This window comes from Canis lupus, chromosome 1, assembly GCF_048164855.1.
Source record: "Canis lupus baileyi chromosome 1, mCanLup2.hap1, whole genome shotgun sequence".
Lineage (NCBI taxonomy): Eukaryota > Metazoa > Chordata > Mammalia > Carnivora > Canidae > Canis > Canis lupus.
In genome coordinates, this window is record NC_132838.1 from 85987560 (window position 1) to 85996959 (window position 9400).

General features: G+C 41.1%; 1 long non-coding RNA gene across 1 annotated transcript; it reads left to right on the forward strand.

Moving 5' to 3' along the window:
* Window positions 1-362: 362 nt before the first annotated feature.
* Window positions 363-8247, forward strand: LOC140621180 (uncharacterized). Its single transcript, XR_012020941.1, has 4 exons — window positions 363-677; window positions 1198-1421; window positions 7558-7667; window positions 7775-8247. It is a non-coding gene; the product is annotated as an uncharacterized lncRNA (long non-coding RNA).
* The last annotated feature ends 1153 nt before the right edge of the window (window positions 8248-9400 follow it).

Here is a 9400-nt window from a genome sequence, read left to right on the forward strand (position 1 = left end):
GTGTAAATCGTATATGTTGCATTTGCCACAACTCTGGTTTTGGCCATCTGCCCTTTCCTGTCCCCTATGCCGGGGTGCCCACTGTATGGATACCAGTGATGAGGGAATAGAGCCTATGAGAGAAACAGAGCTGCTCAGCACTGCAGGGCTGCAGGTGGAGAAGAATAATCTAAGCAGATCAGAAACATGCCCTTTTTAACCCAAGCAGGCACACTGATCCTTACAAGAAATCCTACAGAGATTTTGCCCAAGAGAGGTATATTTAGCTTCCCACAGATTCGCTTCAAAGAGCCAGCTTCTGCCTCTGATGTGAATAATTAAGCTACTTTGGGTTAGAATAACCATTTTCGGTTTCACTTTCTTCATCTCCTTGGTGTAATGGGAATAAAACAGGAAAAACTTTGGAGGGTTGTGAGAATCCATGTAAGCAACTCAGTCTGATTTTTGGCTCACAGTCTCTGAGTCCTAAAAGTTGGCTGGGAAAACACTAACTATGAAATTATTCATGACAGCTAACATTTCTGCTGCATTTTGTATGGCATTTTCACCACACTGTATTGTATTTGATTCTTGTAACATCTCGTGAAGTGAGCTGGGAAGGTACTGATACCCCACTGGATAGATCCGAAATCCTAACTTCTAAGAGATTTACTGACTTGTTGTTCAAGTTCACACAGGTAAGGTGTAATGGCACAAAGATTATGCTGAAATCTGATTTTATTACTCCAGGCTTCTAGACAGCACCCTTAAAGCAGTAGTTGTTCTTTCTCTGCATACTTTGAAAGTCAGAGCCTGCTGGAGAAGCAACCATGCACGGGGCATGAGCTCAGTACTGCGGAAAGAGTAGAAAGGAGGAAGGAAGGTGGTACTCATGCACAGAGGCAGTGTGACATCTCTCCTTCGCATTGCCCATAAATGTCAAAGGAGAGCTGCATGGGGTTAGCTCTGCATGGGGAAGAGATGCACATAAGGGATGCCCAGCGCTCAATGTTACTGGAATGATGACCCTATAACATCACTCCCTCGGGGATGCTCTGTTGCCCTTCAAAACTCTGACCTCCTAACTCTTTTTATTATTATTATTATTATTTTTTAACCATTTCTTAATAGTAAGTAGATCCTGGAGCAGGAAGGGTGGGGACAGTGTGAGAATAAAAGGAGCAGATTGAAAAAGCTGTCTGTGCATTTATCCCACAGAGATCCCTCTCCATTTGGGGCTTGAGAAGCTGATCTACAAATCCCTTCATATGCAAAAGATGGACAAACGCTCCAAAAGAAGGTCTGAATGGTAATGGAGGTAGAACAAAAATGGAAATTTCTGGATCTGTCATCCAAATAAATATTAGAAGCAAAATGGCCATTATTAAAGAGCCGAAAAAACTTCCCCCAAACAGGATTGACAACAGCAAGCATTCTGAAAGGTAAAAGCCCTGAACCCTGCCACTCCAGGACTTTTGCATAAGTGAAACTAAGAAGTCTGTCACAGACTCCCCTCCAACGGAAAGGGCTGAGGGTAGATGAAAATGTTTAGCTCCAACCTGCCCTTGGGATAATTGCATGTTCTGAACGACATCAAACAAAAAGGCAGTCTCGACTTTATTGGCATGAAGTGCTATTAGGTTGTCAAGAATCCTGTGATCTCAAACTGCAAGAATAGGCAGAAAATGACTCTGCAGAGGATATTAAGGGATTGCAGGATATTCTCTCCATTGTTGCATTAACGTGTTTTTTTTCTCCAATCATTCTGAGTCACATTCTGGAGGGGAAAAGCCAGGTAGGATTTTCCCATAAGGCAGATGGTGCAAATGAAAGAAAAAGAGTGGTTTTGCTGGGCTTATAAATGTCCCATCTGATCTTTTCCTGGTCTATAAGCTTTTTTAGAGTCAAACAAATGTAGGCAGCTATGACATGATTATACCCAGCAGGTAAAAGAGAAGCACCGAAATTACGTTTCTGTAAGTCATCCACATTGCAATTAACTTTGCAGGGCTTTTTTGGTTGTGACAGATTATTTGCTGCAGATTTGAGGAGGTAGTCAGCATAAAATGACTGTGAAGTCAAAATCCTCCCTCTAGAAACAGACAAAATCGTTCTATACCTGCCATAGTGCTGTAAGTGGGAAGGAATCAAGTATAACTTTAGGCCAGATCTATGATTCCCTAGATGAAGATACTGAAGGTCCCAGAGGTAAAGTGAAACTATCACACAGCTAGTTAGTGGCAGCATCACAACTAGAATTGGGGTTTGCTGATTTGTACGCTGGGATTTTTCCTAGTATCATACAACCTACACCTTTTCTAAACATAAAATATTTGCACCTTGAGTGTGGAAGTGACTTGAGATTTTCTACTATAAACTTTGTTGGTGGTTGTTTGGTTGTGCCAACTTAGTATGGGTTTGGGAAACAAGCTCACTCCATTCTCATTTCATAGGGTTTGGCAAAGTTGGAATCCATGCATTTCTCTAATTTGTGGGGTGGGCATTAATCACAATCTGGCCAACTCTGATTGAATTCCTATCTTCCTGGGCTTGTGGATTGGTGTAGAGTTAGGCACCTGGTCCCTGCTAAGCCAATCAGACCACTACCGGGAGTATTGCTAGAACTGTGAAGAATGATTAGCATACAGAATAAATGAGATCTATGGCATATAATGCATATACAATTTTATTTTGATCTCCCTCTGTCCCCTGAAAATGTATTTTATGGGAGAAGTTCTGATCCTGCATGAAACGCTAATAGATATGCAACTTTTTTCACCCTTAAGGAATAAGAAGTTCTTTACATTTTTAAGATGTAATTCAACACGTAGAATGTCAAATCCTCTTCGTTAGTTAAAGGTAAGGCTACTCATCCACCCCTAACTAGAGCTTGTGACAGGCAAAAGTATATGGACTGAAAAAAGGGAAGAAAATGATCTTTTATTTATCTCTTGTCCCCAATTACACATTTATTTCCTCCTTCCCCAACTAGCTAAGCAGATTTCTTACCCTGTAGGATCCAATCTGAGTTGGAATCCAGTGAAATGAAAGGGAAGGTGGGAAGTCTGGTGGACGGAAAGTCCTCACTTGACTGGTACTGTTGAGTTCAGGCTTTGTCTTCTCTGCTTCTGACTTTCTCTCATAGGTGTTTTCATGTGTTGTTTGGAACCCTCATGCTGGGGTTCTCGTGTCATCTGTGCCCTCAACCAGATGAATACTTCATCATACCTGCAACCTTATTCTTACCACAGCCATAAAATGTCTACGATTCACTTTTTCTTTTTTGATCAGATCTAAGACCGCTCGCCTGACAGCTCTCTCATATGTATTGGCCACACATGCTCTATTAGGAGCTGATTTGTACCTCCCCAGCTCCATTTATATGTTGAGGACCTAACTCCATGTACCTCAGAATATGACTGTATTTGGAGAAACAAACACCTCTAAGAGGTGACTAAGTTAAAATGAGGTGAGTAGAGTGGGCCAATATGACCAATGTCCCTATAATAAGGTATTAGGATGTAGACACACACATAGGAAAGACCATGCAAAGACACATCACGAAGGTCTGCAAGCCAAGAAAAGAGGCCTCAGGAGAAACCAAACCATTTGTCATCTTGATCATGGATTTCGGCCTCCAGATATGTGAAAAAACGAATTTTTGTTGCTGAAGCCACCCACTGTATGGTATTTTGTTATGGCAGCCCTAGCAAAGCAATACATGGTCCAGGGGAAACACTCATGCATCATTCTTGCTGTCAGGCTTTAGAAGTACAAACCTGACATAGCAATTCTCCTTTATTGTGCTTCTAGAGAAGCAAGGCAACTTTTCTCTCACCCTCCATATTTCTCGGGAGAGGGTCAGAGAGTAATCAGTTGCAGGGAAAGCTGTATTATATATGTAATGTCAAGCTCTCTTAGTGATTTCCCCACTCACACCTTCTCAGAGTTTTCTCCAAACAATTCTTTCCCCTAACTCCTTTATATCACCCAAGCCAACCTTTTTGATAACAGTGAGAGATTTCCATCACCATATCATTTATTTTTGACTAGCTCTGCACCATCTCCCCCTATGACTTAGTACCTCCTTTGTAGTGCAATAGGTACTGAACCTCGGTGATTCAGATGAAACTTTTGTTTAACAAGATATAAAATTATATCTTCCGTGACAAAAGCCTAGGTAGAAATGAAATTGACTAATAAAGAAAAGTAAAACTGGTAGATGGAAAAAAACTAGAGTCTTGATAATGTCATTTGCAGTCTTGAATTTGGCTCTACCTGAGTAGGTTCCAGTGTTTGGAACCTCACTTAACATTTTGGTTAAGTGAGTTGGCCCTTAGAGCCCACATTCTTATTGTTTGCTTCCTCATTTTCAAAGTGTCAGTTGAAATAAAACAAATCTCACAAGGTGATTATTTTCAAGTGTTCTGTTATTGGTTGGTTCAGGTCTCTCATCCAGTTATAAAACTGGCAGTTGTGGTCACAGCAGCTGGGAGCTTGGGTGCTCTTGGGTGAGCCCAGAGTCTGCCTCTCTCAGAGGGATGAGTAGAAATACTCTTTGGAGTGCAGGAGCCTCTCTGGGTATGGAGGTTTGACTAAGGAGGGATAGAGACACAAGTAGTGTCTGAAGTGAGGCAAATGACCAGAGTCAAAAGTCTGTGAGCTTTGACTGTTGTAGATCCTCAGATTAATTTTTTTTCTGAATCCTTGAACTTCCCAATATTCTAATAACTCTTCATATCTTGCCAATACTTTCACTGCAATATCTTTCATATCCAAACTTGATTTTCCATTCTATGATCTGTTATGCCAATGGATACTCTCACTAAAACTCTCACTTGGAATTCACTATATTTAGACAAATGCATGTTTATTTATGCAGTTTTTCATATAATTTTATAGGGTTACCTACTCTCTGAAATCCATTTGAGGCCTTATAACTTAAGAACTTCTCTTTTATAGTTGGGCCGAGACTGGCTTTTACAATATTGACATCCTGAAGAAAGCAAGATAAGTTCTTGTATTCTTTTATTTTTAAAAGATCTATATTATGAGGCATTTTACTAAGTACTTATTATGTGCCAGGCAGGAACTATGCAACACACTAGGATTTTGCATGAATTGCCTCATTTATTCTTACCGCAACCTTCTTATTTTTAAGATTGTATTTATTTGTTAGAGAGAGAGACAAAAGGAAGAGGGGCAGAGGGAGAAGGAGAGAATCTTGAGCAGACTTTGTGCTGAGCATGGAGCCCAGTGTGGGGATCCACATTGGCTGAGATCATGATCTGAACTGAAGTCAAGAAACAGACAACTAAACAACTGAGCCACCCAGGCACTCCTTACCACAACCTTCTGAAGTACATATTATTTTTATTCCCACTTTACAGAAAACATATTTAGTGGTGTTATGTAAAGTCATAGACTGTGGCTGACCCTGAACTCAAACTCAATTCAGTTTCTGAAGGATAGCTGTATACTGCCTTTCTTTTTGTACCCAGTTTTCTTCTCCTGTGGCTTTGTCCCATAGGTATTTCCTGAATCCCCCAAATTAATGAGGTGGGCCATATAATGCTTCAATAACAGAAAAACCTCCAGATCTCAGTGTCTTTGCACAGCAAGGGCTGATTACCCTTAAACAATCTTGGGTGAGTACCGCAGTCTCCAGGCCTCTTGTGCTCAGAACATGCAACCATCAAGGTCACCATTTTATGAGAGGAGGTAGATGGAAAAGGCGCACTAGCTTAACGGCCTCAGCCCAGAAGTGATATATAGCATATAAAATCTGGTTTGCAGGACCTAACGAAATTTTATTAGCTTTGTAACCCTTGCTACCATCACAGGGAAATGCACTGTATTTCAAAGCCAGCTCAAAGAAGTACATTTTCCTAAATATTAAATAAGCTCAGCCATTTTTTTCCATGAATATTTCCCTATTCTTCCATCACTGTAATGAACACACACAGCATTCAGGTATAATTATTATAAAGTATTATAAATTTATTTATAAAAATTTATTATACATTATTTAATTTATTATAAATTATTATAAAAAGGGCTAGTAGAGAAAAGGCATTTGGTGATTCTAATTTGAAATTTATCAGTGTCCATTTCTTCTTGTGGGTACCTGGTTTCTTGTGATGTATGGCACCTGCGATCAACCCCAGAGACATCTGTGTGCTTTTACCACTTTGCTGCAAAATATAACACCTAATTCTGTGAAAAACCACTCCCACGTCCAGCATCTACACATTAAAATAACAAGATTCTATAAATCCTACAATGCAATTTAGGAAAAAGTGAAGTGTCCAACTGGACACTAATCAAAACAAGATACTGTACAAAGGCCAGGAGTAGAATAAATATAGAAGCTATCAAATGGCCTTACTCTTCAGTAGAAAACACAGAATGTTAGCAAACTGCTTTCCTAGAATATAAGTGGAAGAGAAAAGCAAGCTCTGAACGTCATCTGCCCGTATTAACCCTATTAATCAGGGGCCCCTAGGTGGCACAGACAGGTAAGCATCTGACTCTTGGTTTCAGCTCAGATCATGATCTCAGGGTGGTGAGATGGAGCTCCACATCAGGCTCTGTGCTCAGCGGGAGTCTACTTGAAATTCTTTCTCTTCCACTGCCCCTCCCTTGCTTTAATAAATGAATAAATAAATGAATAAATCTCTAATAAACATCCTGCTAATCACAATTCCGTTGGGACATATATCCCCTCCACCAACCATATTTTGTTTCAGCTCTATCTTTGCCTTCTCGAACACAGTGATTGACAGGTATGCTTATTGAGCTATGTGGTATGTGTTGAGCACTAGGTGGTATGTGTGTGTATGTGTGTGTATCCTATACAATTTTTCATCATCCTGGTAATGTCACGTGGAAATGGCGAATATTATATAGTGAAAGAAATGGAAGTCCAAAGAGGCTAAGTTATTTCTTCAAGGTCACAAGCCTAGTGAGTTGTGTAGCTGGCATTCAAACTCTGAATTGGAATCACTTCAGAGTCCCCCTCAGCAGGTTGCAAAAGGGCTCCCAGAGCTCTTGGAGTATTCCACATAGACATGCCTGACTCTGCTCCATCTTCCTCAGTCAAAATGTGGTAGGAATGAGCAAAAAGAGTGGAGGAACTCACAGAACCTGATGTAGAATGGTCTGGACCTGGAGGGTGGGAGAGATGAGGAGATATTATTGGTCAAAGGGTACAATCTTCCAGTTATAAGATGTTGAGCATGGTGGAGATCTAGTGTTGAGCATGGTGACTATTGCTAATATAGCATTGTGTACCTGAAATGTGCTGAGAGAGCAGATCTTTGCTTTTCTCACTACACCAAAAAGAGGAGAGGGGAAAAGAACTATGTGAGGTGTTGGATATCTTAACTAACTTGTGGCATCACTTAAAAATATATATATATATATATATATATATATATATATATATATATATATATCAAATCATCACATTATGCATCTTAAATATATACAATTTTTATTTTTCAATGATATCTTAATGAAGCTGAATAAAAAATAATGAGGGCACAAAAGCCTTGAGGCTTTCTCTTCTCTCATCAGGGTCCTGAATAAGAACGTGGCCGGCTTACTAAGGATGAAGCAGTGTGCTCCCTCTGCCCTTACCTGATTTCACACCACCAATGAATGAATATTCATTTCTTCATTTGTAGGTTTGTTTGTTCATTAGTTGACTCAACTTTTTTTTTCCTCTTATTGTTTGCCCTCTTTCTGAATGCTCTTCTGTTAACCTCCTTTTTTGTCATAACTCCTCACCCAGACAGACTCAAGCTCTGAAGAACCTCCCTGCCCAGCCCCCTGGACAATAAGGACTCCAGACTCACAGCACTGTACCTGGCTCCCCAGCCACTGTGACCACTGCTAGTTTTATGCAAAGACAGAGGCGCAAAGCCAACTGACAATAAAATGCTTGCTGTGAAAGAATTCTGTGTAAAGAATTTCTTCATCAAGAGAGTGATTTTAATTTGACCAAAACTTTGCAGATGACAAAATGGGACTGAAAATCTGTAGGCTTTGAAGCAGGAAGCCCAGAGTTCGAATCCTGATTTCATAACTCCCAAAATTGTGAAATCTTGACCAAGTTTAGAGTTGTTTCCTGCAACATAGGGATAAGGATAGAGCCCAACCCATTGGCTGAGAAGTCAAATTAAGAAGTAAAACACTTAGAGCACATGGCAGGACACATGCCAGTCACTGTTCTGAGTGGTGAGGACACAACAAAGAATTCGGAGGAAGTCTGTGCTCTCACTCGGCACATTCTCTAAGGAGGGAGGCAGAGATAATACAGAAGCAGACAGACAAAGATAGTATTTTACCTGGTTATAAGCATTCAGAAGACACATAAAGCCAGAGAAAGATCTCGCAGTGGCGTGGGCAATAGGGTCACTCTTGATGAGACATGGCATGAGGAACATGAGGTGATTGCTGACACACCTGCTCCCAGTGAGAGCCTCTCCAGACAGGTCTCACCAGCTGGCCCCCAAAACTGATGGTCCTATTGGGGAGGAGAGGAAAGAAATGTATAATCTCACAAAATAAAGTCAAAGTTTATATCAATTCTTCTTTGCTTTCTTTCTTCCTATAAGAAGAAGATTCACCAAAATCCCTGAATATGTCTGACGGGCAACCTCATTTAATTGATGGCTTATCAAACTCACTCCTCTAAATTTGTGAGCTTGCCAAACCAGAACATTTCCAGGAGGGAAGGGGCTGGAGGCCCGGCAAGCTTCATAGCCTCACACTTTATTTCCATTCAAGAAGTCAAGAGACTCCGTGTGGAAACAAATCTGAGTGAGCTACCACATTTGTGGGCTCATCTTTTTGGGTCAACAGAGAAGACAGTAGCTTCTAATATTCCTAAATCTGCCATCTGGGGTCAAGAAAGCCAACTTGGGCTGCTGTCCTTAAGTGACCTGCTCTTGGTGGTGAGGTAAGAAGCCCTCAAAACATGTGTCGAGGGTAGAAGGGTATCTGGCAGCAGTTCCTGTGGCTTTCTCATTCCTCACCCACCCTGACTGAGGCGTCCTCACACAGAGACAAAGCCTCTTAATCTTTTCCCTCACTTCCTTCTTCTGTCTGGGGCATCCTGTCAGGTGTGTTTAGGCTTCAAGGTCCCTTTAGCAAGTCCTGAGTCTCCAGGAACCACCAACACTTCCCCACATTGCCTGGGGTTCTTACGGGGCCACTGCCATTATGAGCCAGCCTGGACCTATACCATTACTTACTGTCTGTGCCAGCCCTCCCCCTCTTTGGCTGTGGTCCCACACCAATAACCTGTTTAATTCAATTCACATCCCATTGAAAGTGACAGCTCACCCCAGGCAGAGTTAGCATTGCCCTCTTAGTATATTTGCTCTTGCCATTCAATTATGATGTGTGGGCTCCT